Source organism: Triturus cristatus, chromosome 12 (assembly GCF_964204655.1).
Source record: "Triturus cristatus chromosome 12, aTriCri1.1, whole genome shotgun sequence".
NCBI classification, from domain to species: domain Eukaryota; kingdom Metazoa; phylum Chordata; class Amphibia; order Caudata; family Salamandridae; genus Triturus; species Triturus cristatus.
In genome coordinates this window covers 646691009-646706300 of record NC_140595.1, presented here as the reverse complement: position 1 = coordinate 646706300, position 15292 = coordinate 646691009, and the positions used below count along the sequence as shown (strand labels likewise).

At 42.6% G+C, this 15292-nt stretch overlaps 1 protein-coding gene across 2 annotated transcripts in view; it reads left to right on the top strand.

Moving 5' to 3' along the window:
* ZDHHC7 (zDHHC palmitoyltransferase 7) overlaps positions 1-15292 on the top strand; it is a 335738-nt gene that overhangs the window by 62306 nt on the left and 258140 nt on the right. Inside the window, exon 2 of one of the 2 annotated variants that reach the window (XM_085637985.1) lies at positions 14779-14835. The exons of the other annotated variant lie outside the window; for it this stretch is intronic. The gene's annotated coding sequence lies outside the window, so the exon portion shown is untranslated. The remainder of the gene's footprint in view (positions 1-14778; positions 14836-15292) is intronic. 2 annotated transcript variants of the gene reach the window in all.

Sequence of the window (15292 nt, the reverse complement as noted above, 5' to 3'; positions counted from 1 at the left end):
GTGGAACAATGCAGGCTATGAAAGCATATACAAGTGTGTTTTTTCCTACTGGATCTATCTTGAACTGAATTACTTGAAAGTGCTTCCAAATGTCACTAAGTAAATTAGACAAATGAAGTGTATCAATTTGAATTGGATCACACAATATAGTCATGCGGGTAATCCAGGATTTGAACCCAGGCTTCCCTGTCACACATGGTGCAATTAAGCCACTGACTAGAGACTCCTTTTTTTCTCAACCTCCTTTAATACCAGAGGACATTATTTTTGTGTAATTCTGTAAGTAAATAATAAACTGTGGTAAATAAATATAGATCACTGGTTAATCTGGCTCAGCATTTAAAAAAAAATAAACTAGCATTGGCAAAGCCAATTGGTCTCGTTATACAAGAGGCTCTTGGCTTTATTTTAGCCATGTTATACACCATGGTGGCTGCTGTTCAGCATGGCTAGAAGTTAGTGGGGTAAAGGAGAGTAGCGTTGAGTGTTATGGAGTGGCGTAGAGTTGAGTGGTGTGGAGTTGAGTGGAATAAAGTGGAGTGCCATGGAGTGGTGAGTAGTATTGTAGAGCGGAAGAGCATTGAGTGGCATAGAGTTGAGTAGAGGGTCGTAGACTGGACTGTCATAGAGTGCTTTGGAGTGGTTTAGAATGGAGTGGAGTGGCGTTGAGGTTGTTGCGTAGAGTGGGGGAGAGTGTGGTAGAGCACAATGGCGTAGAGCGCAGTACATTGTCGTGGAGTGGCACAGAGTGTTGAGTGGGGTAGTCTGTCATAGAGTAGAGTGGAGTAGAGTGGCATGAAGTGACATAGAGGGAGATGCGTAGAGCATCATATAGTGGAGTAGTGTTGTAAAGCAGCGTGGAGTAGAGTTTATATGGAATAGAGCACCATAGAGCGTCACAGCGGAGTGTCGTAGGGAAGCCTAGAGTGAAGTGGCTTAAAGTGCAGTGTTGCAAAGTAGATTAGCATAGAGTGCATTGGTTTTGAGTGAAGTGGTATAGAGTGCATTGGTGTAGAGTGGCATGGAGTTCAGTGGTGTAGAGTGGATTGTTTCAGAGTAGAGTGAAGTGGTGTGGCGTAGAGTATGCTGGTGAGGTGTAGAGTGCAGATACGTAGAGTACAATGGTGTAGAGTTCCGTAGCATGGAGTGCAGTGGTGCAGAATTGATTAGGGTGGCGTGGAGTGAAGCAGAGTTTAGTGGCATAGAGTGATTTGAGTGTGGAGGCATAGAGTGCAGAGTGGTGTAGAGTTGAGTGCAGTGGCACAGAAGAGTGGTGCAGAGAAGAATAGAGTGACTTAGAGCGCAATGGTGTAGAGTGGCATTGAGTTCAGTAGCGGAGAGTGCAGTCTTGCAGAGTAGAATGGCATAGAGTTTAGTGGCATGAAGTAGAGTGGTGCAGAGAACAGTGGCCTAGAGTTAAGTGGTGCAGAGTAGAATAGAGTGGCGTAGAGTGCAATGGTGTAGAGTGCAATGGCGTTGAGTGCATTGGTTTTGAGTAAAGTGGTGGTGAGTGCATTGGATTGGAGTGCAGTAGTTTAGAGTAGAGTGGCGCAGCTTAGAGCGCAATAGCATGGAGTATAGTGGTGCTGAGTGGAGTACTGACGTAGAGTGCAGTGGCGTAGTTGTTTCAGAGTAGAGTGTAGTGGTGTAGAATGTAGTGTCGTAGGGTGCCTTGGCATAGAGTGGTGTAGAGTGGTACAGAGTAGAGTGTGGTGGCATAGAAGGGCAAAGTGTGCAGTGTTGCAGAGTAGACTGTTGCAGAGTGCACTGGTGTATAGTAGAGTGGCATAGAGTGCATTGGCATGGAGTGTAGTGGCGTAGAGTGGAATAGATAGCAGTTACTTAGAGTGCAGAATAGAATAGAGTGGTGTAGAGTGTAGTGAAATAGAGTACAATAGCCTAGAGTGCAGTGGTGTATAGTGCATTGGTGTAAAGTATTGCAGAGTCTATTATAGTGGCATAGTGTGCAGTGGTGCAGAGTAGATTGGCATAAAGTACATCAGTTTTCAGTAAAATGGTATATAGTGCAGTGTAGAGCGCAGTGGCACCAAGTAGATTGTTTCAAAGTAGAGTGGTGCACTGTAGATTAGAGTGGCGTAGAGTGCGCTGGTGTAGAATGGAGTGGTACAGGGTAGAGTGCAGTGACCTAGAGTGCAGTGTTGCAGAGGAGTGGTGTAGAGTGCAGCGGCAAAAGGTGCAGTGGTGCATAGTAGAGTAGAATGGGTAAGACTGCATTGGCATAGAATGGCGTAGAGTGCAGTGATGCAGTCTGGAGTGGCATAGTGTGGAGTGATGCAGAGTAGAGTGGGGTAAAGTGAAGTATACATGGTGTGGTAGTGTACTGCCATTACAGATAACACATCTTCAATTGAAATGACTATTAACATTTGCACAGACCTACAATTTTACTGATAAACGTATACAGCCCACAAACGATAATGTGTGGAAATGTCACAACCTAGTCAATTGATTTGCTTTGATGGTAATAAAATACGTTGATCCCTGTAGATGTCTGTGTGTGCAACCAGAGCCTTATAGAATGTAGTCCTGTTTGATGCAGCAGGGAAAAGTGACTTGCGTATTTTTAGTGCTAGGATGTCCCTGCATGCCACAAACTGTGCCAATTAATTTAGGTGAAAAATAAAAAAAAGTTGGAAAATGCTTCTGAAGTATAGATTTTAGTAATGCGCAGATTGTATTTATTGCATTTTTATAACTGTTCATGTAGCACTCAATTAATGCAATTTTTTTTTATAACTGTCCATATAGCACGCACTCCACATCTCTGCTTGGAACACCTGTTCAGTATCTCTCAACAAGAACATATCATTGTTATCAGTAAGCTTCAGGTGACTTCAATTAATGCTTATGCCAGTTTACAGGCAGTCTTTACATTTGCAGATTAACCAGGTGCACACATTTACATTTCTTCCAGGTAGGAGGCACCCTGACACTAAGGCTTGATTTTTGCTTATCTGTCTACCCCTCCCTCTGGATCACAGTCAGGAGACTCTTCCATGAGCCATCACAACTGTAAACTGAAAGATTAAAATTACTGAAAAATACCGTCTTTTAAAACATCAGTAACGGACATTGGGGCTAATTTACAGCCAAACCATGTAAATTACGGATAGGTGGTCACCCTAGTAAGTCCTAAGTACTAAAGTTTATGTGTAGCAACATTTTGCCACACCTCAAAAGTAACATTGTCAAAATAAGTCACTTACAGAAAAGCACAAGTACATGAAATGAGGATCTGCACCTTAATGACAGGGTAGCAGCTTGTATTAAATTATTTGGTGTTTTTGTGACATGATACTAATTATTGGACAAGGACTTTAGAGCACTTGCTGGTATGCATACACTGATTGGGAGTGGCAACTGCAAATAAAAGTACGTTAGCAGAAACCAGTGATGGGGAACCAGGTGATCACCCAGCAACTATGGACTTTAACCTGGAGATAATCCTACATCAACTATGTATGCATCAAGATGACAAAACCTTGAAAGAGCTAAAGTCCTTCCTGGGAGCCTTAGCAAAGAAGCAAAGCCGGTCTTAAGCCATTGTGTTCTACTACTGCCCCAATTAACTCTTGATGCATAGAACCTGCATGGTTCACTGCATTATTGATCCTTAGTACAGTAACTTGCTTAGGGACGGATTATGAGTTTGGCGGTCCATCGAACCACCTAACCCGTGGTGGTATTCCGGACACCGCCAGCTGCATTCAGCGTGTGGCGGTCGGACCACCACAGGACTGCTGCAACGGCTGGGGATAGGTGATCCCTCGGCAGTGGCGCAGCGGTTTGGAGACAGCAATATGCTGACAGTGCCGCTGCGTCACCCCGAGCATATTACAAATTGCCTTACCGCCATCCTTTCCGTGACGGTGAGCCCCCATGGAAAGGGTGGCGGTCAGGCAACTCAGGGGGCCCTTACAGGGCCCCCTTGTGCCTGGGGGTACATGCAGGGGAGCACATGTTGAGCTCCCCGGTATTTTGTGCCCCCAGTTCCTGCACGGGGAGGAATGCACCATGTCTTGCAGGAATATGCTGTGGCGGTCCCACAGCAGTGCCTGTCTAAGGCTCACCTATGAGCCTTTAAATAGGCACCGCCATGGGACCGCCACAGCATGTCCGCCCACCAAGAATTACAATCATAATCCGCGGGAGGACAGCCAAAGTTGTAATCAGGCCCTTAGTAATAATGATCCTTTCCCCTGGGCTTTTTAAAACAATTTACCTATCTTAGTCTCTGGCCTAGACCAAACACTCCTAAATGAGAATATGTTTTCTTTTGCTTGCTGTGCGCATTTATTGCCTTAGCGTTTGGCACAGTGGTATGGTTTTAAATTTTGTGACACATTTTTAGGTCTCACGCCTAGCGATGCAGTGCGGAGTACTGTTTGCGCAATACTGTTTGCGCAATACTGTTTGCGCAATACTGTTTGCGCAATACTGTTTGCGTAATACTGTTTGCGCAGTACTGCTCGCGCAGAGAGAGTCCTTTAGTCTGGGGTTCCGAAACGGACCCTGGAATCGTACACACTTGTGCGTGTGTTTTTAGTTTTGGCTTTCATAACTGGGCTTTGAGTGCGTGTTTTTTTTAAACAGAGCACGCAATAGGCCAAAGGCGGGCGCTTTGCTCCGCCCATGGCCTATTGCTGTCTGTTACGCGCACCAAAGCCCATGTGGTTTCAATTATCGTGCCCAGACACGGGCGCGATAATTGAAAACATATGGCTCGCTGTGGCGCACCTGCGCGCAGCACTAGCGGGCGTGGTTTTTTTGTTTTGTTTTACAGTAGCGATCACTTTCGCGATTGCTTTCAGTGCCGCTTGTTACATATAGACTGTTTTGAGCTTTGACAAGCATTTGTCACCCTTTCTCCTTGTGGAGTTAGGACCATTAATCATGCATTCGCGTGTTTGCTGCACCGCTTCACATCAAGGACTGTTCAGTCGTTGCAATTTATACACTACAAACATGGCCTTAATGTGCGAAAAGAAATTAACAGCAAACGAGGTCATTGCATGGCATATTTTTAAATACATTCTGTTAATAATTTAGAAAATTTCCTTTGGAGCTTGAAACGGTTTTGTGTCCTAGTCAAAGTGACTGTTCTTCGTGGAATTCATTCTGAAAAAAGAGCAGCATGCATCTTTTTGTCAACTGTAGACACTAGACAAGCTATTGAATTTCTCCCAATATTTACACCTCTCTAGTGGTTCCATTACTGAAAGGTTATTATGATGAAGCATGTTCAAATTCTATTTTAAGGGAGGAAAACGTCAGTGCTACTTTACATAAAGTCAGCTAACATTAGCTTCTCTTCTCCTGCCATCCTGTGGTCATAAATTATAGAATTGCATTTTTAATATTTTGGCTGGAAAGAGGGCCCGCCCCTCGAGCGGGTTGATGGATTGGGCGCTGCGCATCACGTGCCTTGATTGCGCCTCTTCCTGACAGCGATCAGTCTCCTTTATAGGGAATAACGGAGCTGGCACCATCTGTGCCACCTAAAACACAATTACCTTGGAAACCGCTGTGCCGGGATTTTCGCGTCAGTAGAACCCCTCCCCCATTTCCGCCACTAAATCATCAGGTGAGCATATGCGGCCCAATTTGTCCAGCTCCCCTCCATTTTTATGTATAATTTAATTGTGGCTGAACAATCATGTGTAATTCTTTAGTTTCCACCCCCACGCCCCTCTTTACCCCCACCGTGCTACAAAAGTAAAATAGATATTGATTACTCTGGTTTTATTGGTCGCCGTCTGTATTTTAATCGGATATCGGCAGTTGTTAGGAGAGGGGGGATTTCTTGCGACTCAACCGAGAGCAGGCAAAAGCAAGTGCTGTGGTGCGCAGGAACATCTTGAGGATTTGGGGGACAAACTTATTTTTGGGGCCCCTGTTCGGAACTGTTTCGAATTAATGATTCAATTTCATCTCTTTCTTGCCCTCTTTGGCCTGGGCACTTGTCCAAATTCTAAATGTTTTTGAATCGAATATTCAGGGATATTGACATATGTTTTCAGTATTGTAACACAGCAGCAGCTCACTGATTAATTACTCCAAATAATCTCTGTGACACCCTCCCAATTCTCATATGTATGGTCCTATTTTGATCTAAAATAAAATATGTTAATGGACTTTGCTTGAAAAATAAACCCAACATTTCTCTGCAAGATGTCTGTAATAGACTCTCACACATCACTTACTTTAAAAATAAATTAAAAGAAAATGGTATTTAAAATAATCTGTTTCAGAATTATTCACGTTCAGCAGGGCAAGTCTCCGCAGGTCAGAGCTGGTGGTATCGGGGTGCTCTGTGCCGGAGCCCACTTTGCCCATGTCTTAAAACATCTCTGGCGGAGCGGCATACCTCGGTTTGCTAGCTGCAAAATATTGACCTTGTGGTTACTTCCCAGTGCAGAATGTAGGTCTAGGCCCAGCCGTTGCTCCTGTGGGAGCGCTCCTTGTGACTGAAACCGAGGAAAGGAAAACAAGGATGCTGCTGTATGTCACACCTAAATGTCCTAGTTGCGACTATAAGGTGCATTACGGTCCACATCTACTAAACATTTCTACAGCCACAAAGAGTCCGAATCACGGTTTGCGACCTCAAAAATATTTTTATTATGTACTTAACCGGTTTTAGGTGTCAGTAAAATCTCACTGACTACTAAGATGAGTTTGCACATCTATACCGTTTTGGTTTTTGGAAGAGGAGTTTTAAATGCACCCATTTCAAATACCCAATCGGTATGTGATTTATCAATCTTTTGTCACCAAAAGCAGGTTGCAAAACATTGAAAATTTAAAGAATCCGAGTTGCAGTGGTAAGACATTAAAACAAGCATTTGCAATGCAGTAGGTCTCGCATTTACGCGAGTTTAAGCTATTGACATTGCAATTAACAATGCCTTTAATTTTTGTTTTTAAAACACAAATAAAAGGTGTTGTCATATACAATGCCAATAGCTTAAACTCGCATAAATGACAGACCTATTGCATTGCAAATGCTTGTTTTATCTGCTTTGGTAAGTCAAAAATTGTAGTTATGGTTCCTGTGAATATACTATTTATTACTCAGTCCAAATCTTTGTTTCTATTGCTCGTTCTTGGCCGATTATAAGATGTTGTCAGTTAACGTCTCTGCAGTTGCACAGTTGAAGATACATTCTAGTACATTTTTTTTATTGTATTTTTCTGAAAACGTTTAAGGCACACCATTACAAGCATCTCAAAGTGCCTGATCTGGATGTAAGAAAGGAGTGGGGGGGGGGGGGGACAATACAGAAGGAGACTTATTCTTTCAGTTTATAGTCCATAATCTTATGCAGAGCCAGGTTTTCAGAGGTATTCATAATGCAATCCCAGTTGGAAATACCCCTTGCAGGTTGTTGCTGTATGTTCCAGAAAGAGTGTCTTCTGTCTGCCAGTCTGCTGCTGCGGATGATGCCCGAGGATGTAAAAGAGATGGTGTCAATAAAATCTTGTTTGGTAATGCCCAGTTGCACAATCTAGTGAGCAGTTCTCATAGCGAGATGTGTTTGTGGTTTTTCTCAGGTAGTAAGCACATTGTGTGTAAGCACCACGACTTGGAATTGCATAGTTTTGACTTTCTGTTCATTGCCTTGAAGACAGGTTGCATATGTGCTTGTTGCCCAGCATAGGAAATATCACATTGCAGAATTTGGTAGCAAAAGCCTAAAGTTTTCCCTTAAGCGAGAATTTGTGTGTAAAAAATGGGCTTGCAGTCTGCAAGTTGGGAAATGACATGGAAGTAATGACTGTGCTGATTTCAGTCCTAGAAGAAGTATTTCATCTTGCATAGGTCTGTAAAGGTGGCCCAGTTATGGAATTGAAAGTTGGTCAGGGCACCGGAGGCTCAGTCTTTGCAACGCGTACACAACGCAGGCCTTGTATGCTGAACACGTCTTGACTCCACCTTTCGATTATGTCGTGTGTTGTGATTTGCTCAAGATGGGCAGAGATGTCACCTTGGGTGCAAGTGTGTAGCTGAACGTTTCGCTGCAACTATAGAGGCGGGATTATGAAGATTCTTAACATGTTTTTTTTTTTAATTCTTGATTTATTTTTCCTTTCAAATTTGTCGCACATTTTCTTTATACACTCCACGTAAAGACATGCTTATTATTAAACGTTCAAGTTGCGGACCAAAATGTGTCTAGTCGTAGCTGTGGATGCACCTAATGATGTGTTTACTGTTTAGCTTGTTCAAAAAAGCCATAGGTCCTCCTGAACCCTCGAGCCCTAAACCACCGGGCTTTCACCTGGCTTCTTCCTGCCAACTACGCTCTAACCTAATACCTGAAGAATAACAAACAAAGTGGTGAGGATAGAGGAGGATACCCAGATCTAGAGGCGGAGTGCAGAATGTGAAATCAGAAAACCTATTGTGTTTGATGTAACAGATTATAATGTTGTTCCATGGATAATAGGATTCAAGTTCACATATAGGGTGCACATGCCAACTGACTTTTCTCATAGTTTACTTTTGACATTGTCGTCATGGTGTGGGATAGAGGACATTTATTTTGGTTGATTAATGTTTAAAAACTATCACTTTCAGCTATAAACGCCTCTCATTTCAGCGATCGATGTGATGAGCTAAGGTGCAAAGATAAGAAAGACTTTATTCAATTTCAAAGTGACTTTATTACATTTTATATAATATCTGCTGCTTGAGTTGCATCCCAAATATTTCCAGTGCTCTGCCCGCTCACGGGCTGTTAGAACCAACCCAGACCCTTGGCTCTGCTATGCCCCTTAATTTGTTGGCTCATCCACCTCAAGCCAGGTGCATTGGTATATTCTGCTTTACAAAGAAAGCCGCTTGTGGAACTGACGTAGCATTTAAAACAAAGCAATTGGAAAAAATCTATTTCTAATGAAAATGAACTTTAAAATCATTGTCTTTCTTAGTTAAATTTACTGGATGAAGTATTGGGTGTATGCAAGTCTGAATCTATTAAATACAATGTCCGGACATACGTCAGTGAATGGTATTGTCACTGTGTTATAAATCACTTTATACACTGAGAATGTGCCAACGAGTATCTCACTACACTGTGGCAGTGTCCTAGAAACTGGATTTGTCTGCCTGTTTTGTGCCCTATTCAGGTAGTATTTAAATATGTGTGAGGACCAGAGTTGTGTTCTTATTTTAGCTTGTTGTTGCCGCCCAAAGCCCGAATTTGTTTTAAAAAAGCAGTGCGATTAGATGCTTAAATGTTTGTATATGGTTGGATAGAAAGTGTATGACCTCAACGTGGTTAATGTGGAAAGTGTTTTGGTGTTGTGGGCATACAGCACACACTGCTAGAACATCGTTGTTGAAAGCATCTGGAGATGCTCTTACATGTTGGATTATGAGAAAATGTGAGATTATTTGCACATGAATTCATACCATCTCTGGAGTGTTATTTATCATGCAGTTTAGAACATATTGAGTATGGGTTAAGAAGTGTGCTCGGAGGTCAGTGTTCTACTCTTGGGAATTTCAGTCTTTCAACTATTCTTGTCTGTGCCCACATCTAAAACTCAAATTAAGGAATCTACGGTAACCATGCCGGAGCCATCAACAAAGAGGAAGAGGGGAGGGGGGCCGCAAAGGCAGAAAAGTGCAAAATTGCAGAAGAATGGCAGGACAGTGACTATGATATCCCCATCGATAACAGAACTGCAGCCCGCCACATCTATCTCTGGTACTTTGAACTTTGATCCACTGAGTGTTCCCTCTGAAGCTTCTGAGGCTCTATGGGTCAAATTGGGGGCCTTAATTGCATCATCTCTTTCCCCTATCCTTGATAGGCTAACTCAAATTCAAGAAAGATTGATCAATTTTGAAACGAATGTTGTGCCTAAACTTCGTACTATTGAAGACTCTTTGACAAACATTGGTAGGGTGATTGAAAATCCAACGAATGTACTGTGCAGCCCTGTAACTCCAAAATCCCCTCCCCCTATTACCCCAACATCCAATTCTAGGCTTCCATCTTCTAGTAGAATTGGTAGAGTAGGAACAGATCCTGTTGCGGGGTTGGTAGATTTGGGTGGCTATATGGATGAGGTAGGGAACATCTCTAGTGAATCTGCTCAGTTAATACCAAGTACCCCAAGGGAAGAGGGAAATAGACCCCGGGCTAGATCAGAAACTAATACTATACAAAATTGTTCCAATCGTGGCGCAGGTAATCAGTTATCGCTGGCCCAGGGACAGGGAGAGTCTGGCCGAGACCCCCCAGCCGTGCAAAATGGTTTGGTCCATGGCTCAGTCGAAGATGGTTTTAGTGCAGGACATCACCCACCGGCCGCTGCCCCTTTGGTAGTGGTCCTGAGGAATGTGCCAACCCTACATGCTGGGCAGTTAGAATCGACTGATCAGCTAATGGCCAAAACAATGCATTGGCTTACAGTACAACTGAAGTCAGCCAGGGTACGGGGCTGGGACATTTGCAATAAAATGATAATGGCAAGACGCGCACCTTGGGTTGGACACTCTATGAAGGATGGGGGGGAGGGTGACTGTGTAAATTTCAACTTTAACAATGAGCATGTTGTTAGACTTCTACTGGAGCATTTAGGGAGCTGGAAGCAAGGGTACTATCGTGGGGAAATCTCCCTCCTACCTCTAGGGCTTTTTTACAGACCTAGTTATTTTTCTTTGCAGGGGGGAGGCCGAAGTATACCCCATAGGCTCATAGGCAGACCATTTGACCTTGAACTAACTAATAGATTTGCCCCTTTTTCCGGTTTTGGCGCCTGTGATTGACTGCCACCACTAGTTGCACCAGTGATAGAGAAACCTATTAGCCAACCTGCTGCTCTTCCTGTGTTTGAGTTAAGCCCCCAGCTAGCTTTAAGCTTAGGGGTAGCAAGTCCCATTACATCTGAGGGTATTAATATGGGTAATGTGGACTGTAATCCTGATCCATGTCCTATCGATATGGGCAGGGATGAACGGTGATTATATCCATAATTGTAGAATTTTGAGCTGGAATATTGCGGGTTTAAGATCTAAAAGAAATGACCCCAACTGGCTATCCTATATACAAACATATGATATTATTGTCCTCCAGGAGACCTGGGACAGGGGGGAGAATTTTTGTTTGGATGGTTTTAGCTCATATTTTTTACCTGCATGTCCGGCTTTAGCGGGTAGAGCAAAAGGTGGCCTTATGTTTCTCCTCTCTTTGGATTTAATGGGCTCCATAAAAAGGCTAGAGATAGATTCTCCCTACTGTATGATATTGGAGCTTAGTAAGCAAAATTTTCCAAAGCTATTATTAGTGAACCTGTACAACTCGGGGGAGTGTGATTAGGTAAACCAGCACTTAAGTACTTTGAATTACTTTTTAAATGAATATAGGATAAGGCAATCCACTTTTTATTATGTTTTACTAATGGGTGATTTTAATATTCATTTGTGTGATTCGCACTGTTTAATTGACGACCTGTATGGTTTTAATTATGCCATGATTCCACACTTCGAACACACCGCACGGGGCGAGGGCCTTGAGTCCCTTCTGACTGATGCAGATCTTTTTGAACCCAGTTTTGCTAACCCCCAGGATCGGTGTCCTACGTTCAAATCCAAGGCAAGAAACACCATTATAGATTATATTTTTATGTCCCCTATGCTACTGAACAAGGTTATTTTTTATAATGCTCGTGAATCGCCTTTGAGCGATCATAATCCGTTTATTTTAATTTTGGATAACACCTGTGGCACTCTGGGCAAAAGAGGCAGGAATTGGGTTTCGAGTAAGGCGGTAACACGTGAGCAGGGGAGGAGGCTTAGATGGGCTAAAGTAACCCCGGATACCTTCCTCAAGGGTCAGTGTGAGAAATGTATAGAGAATATTACAACTTGCACCGACCCCTTAAGTACTAAGGATGCGGTTCTCAGAGCCTTTGAGGGCATTTGTAGTCCGATAGGTCGTGACCTAACTATAAATACTAAACCGAGAATTACTTGTGGCCCAAAGTGGTTTGATGAGAATTGTTCATATGCCCACCACTCCTTAATCTTAGCCCTGAAAAAACAACCTTGTGATAGGGAATTGATAGCTAGGTGGAGGAAGGAGTATAAGATAGCACTTCACAGCCGGAAAAAAGAGATGAAGGATGAGGCGTGGAATTTATTATTATCTGTGGAGGTGTTAAGAGACAGCTCTAGATTTTGGTCTATTATAAACACCCCTTTTTTTGTGGGGAGGATAATGAGGCTCAGGAATGTAATATCACAAAGGGCCAGTGGCTCTCTCAGTTTGAGGCGACTTATGAGTCCAGGGGGGCATCGGATTGCATCCCCTGGTCTTCGTTCCATCAAGTTAGTGCGTTGATTGAGTTTAATGTGGGAGAAATTGAGAAAGCCATAAGAGATACGGCTAGTAACAAAGTGCCGGGCCCAGACTGCGTTCCTGCAGACCTCTATAAAAGTAATCCTCAATTTTGGGCTAAAATCCTTGCCAATGTTTTTAGTGCTGTGGGTTCAGCAGGGTTCCCAGCATCTTGGTCAAAATCAATTATTATTCCCATTTTTAAAAAGGGGCAGAGAGGGGATCCTCGGTGTTATAGACCAATATCCCTTATTGATTCCTCTGTGAAGATTTAGGAAAGGTAATCTTAACTAAAATGACAGATTTGGTAAATGAGAGGGGGATTTTATCTAACATGCAATATGGATTTAGATGTGGGAGGAGCACTATGGATCAGTGTTTGAAACTGTATTTACTAATAGGCAAATATACCATGGCTAAAGAGGGTTGCTTGAGGATGGCATTTATGGATCTATCCTCTGCGTTTGACCTGGTTAACAAGTCAAAGCTATGGAATATTTTGTTGGAAAAGGGACTTGATCCTTGTCTAGTTTATTTTTTAGCTAATCTCCATCAAGATTTTACAGCTTCGGTTAGGATATCCCAGGTTGGTGATTCCACTAGATCTTTTAAATCAGGTAGGGGCGTCCGTCAGGGATACATTTTGGCACCTCTGCTTTTTACTCTTTATATTAATGATCTGGATAAATCACTTCTGGAGGCAGCTCTGGATATTCCGCGTGTGGGAGACTGCCCAATCTCTGTTCTCCTATACGCGGATGACACTGTACTTTTCGCCCGCACTGCGGTAGGCCTGCAGCGTCTTTTAGATGCTTTTGGGGCGTTTATGCACTCTCTGGACTTGACTGTGAATAATGGAAAGTCACACACTATGTCAGTAGGTCACAGAGCTAGAAAAACTAGACCCTTCTACTGTAATGGAGTGGAAGTTTCCTCCGTGTCCTCTTTTACTTACCTGGGGGTCCTTTTTGACAACAGGTCATCATGGGTTTTGCAACAAAAAGTTGAAAAGAACGCAGTCACACGATCTTCTTTATCTCTTTTAGGGTTTGCACAGCGGTTGGGGGCCAGGACGATATAGGCTATTCTAAAGGTTTATAGCGCTAAGTGTTTGGCCATTGCGGCCTATGGATCCTCTATATGGGGCTACAAAGATCAGGTTGGGATACAGATAGCTGAAAATAAATTCTTACGGAGTCTTCTGTCTGTACCACAATCCACCCTATCGTATGCTATACATCAGGAGTTTGGGCTAGGTTACGTTACTGATATTTTGAGTACAGCTCCGTTGCTTTGCTGGCTCAAAACTTGGCTAAACCCTGATTTTACCCTGAATCATATGATCCTACGGGGCTGCATTAAGCTAAATAAGTCCTCTAAAATTAAGTGGCTGTCGTATGTTAAAAGCATGTTATCCAAAATAGGACGGCCAGAACTTAATGAGGACCCTGATAAAGTCCGGAAGGAGGATGTGATGTGGGTAAAATTTAAATTTTAAGAATTTTTTGATGCGAGGGCGAGAAGAACATGAGCTATGCAAACCTTTAGTTAGGGCTCATTCCTTGTTAAAAATCACTATTAATATGGAACCTTACCTGTCAATGGTAAATAAGCCTTATCATCACTGGCTCCTAATTAGGCTCCACTTTAATTTGATTCACTTCACATTGGGGGATTACAAGGGATGGTGTAATCCTGATGACGCAGAACCCTGCCAATGCGACAAATTATCATCCCAGGATACTTTACATTTTATGATGTTCTGTGACTTTTATTCTAATATTCGCATGAGATTTCTGGTACCCATCCTGAGAGGAAGGGGTTTTTCTCAGGTTAGACCAGCGTTAGTTTTTCTACAGTCATTGAGTAACCCTGGTGACATTTTTAATATTGCATCTTTTCTCTTAGCGGTGGTGAGGTTAAAGAAAAAAAGAAACTTGATGATGATTCCTTCTTAATTAAGAGTTTATGGACTATTGTTATTTTTGAAATTTTGGTAACTCGGTTAAGAGGTTTTATCCCCGTGTTAGTGTTTTAAATATCAAGCTTACATGAACTGCAACATTGTTCGTTTATTTTAATTATTATGTTAAATGATCTGTAATATTGTCTATGTCTGTTGTTTTTTTTGTACTTTTATGATTTTAATTAATCGAATAAAATGGATTGACTGACTGACTAACTTTTATAGAAAATGTCAAGTCCACCCAGCTTTGGCACAGCAGCAACTCCCAGAAAAGGGCATTATAGAACTGGCATATGTATTGATGGGTCCACTGTGGTCCAGATGAGCAGTCATTATGCAGCTTGCCCTAGTATATGGCTGAGGAGTCCACACAGACACAGCAGGGAACAACCCATGGAAATGTACATTGTTCAAACAGCCCTATTGTTTGTTCCACAGAGACTAACAAGATGTAGCAGAGGAGAAGCAATTCTGCAACCAGCCAAGCTATATATTGTGAGTAATCCAACCAGAAGCGGCAGAGGGCGACCGTCCCTGGTATATTTTCTTATGAGGTCGTCAAAAAGCGAATGGGATAAATCCATAGGGGTATGAATTACACAGCAAAACTTAGAATATGTTCTAGGATGCCCATCTGGAAGCTTGAGAGATATAACCAAAAGATTTAAGAGGCACCACACATTCATTGGTCTGTGGTTTCCTCTCACTAGCAGCGGTGGCACATCTCTTCAGTGTGGGGGACATTAAACAAACCGAGGGCATCAATCAGTGATTTGTTAGAAAAAGTATTTCACTTGGGTACCTACTGTCACAGCCGGCCAATATTTAATTGTCTATATTTAAGGAGCTAATTTGTATTTAATTTTACTGGTATGACTTAAACCCTTAAGTAAAGGGTGCTTCTGGTACTGCTTGCACTGGTAAGTCGTATGCACTGCTTCTTGCTGTGGGT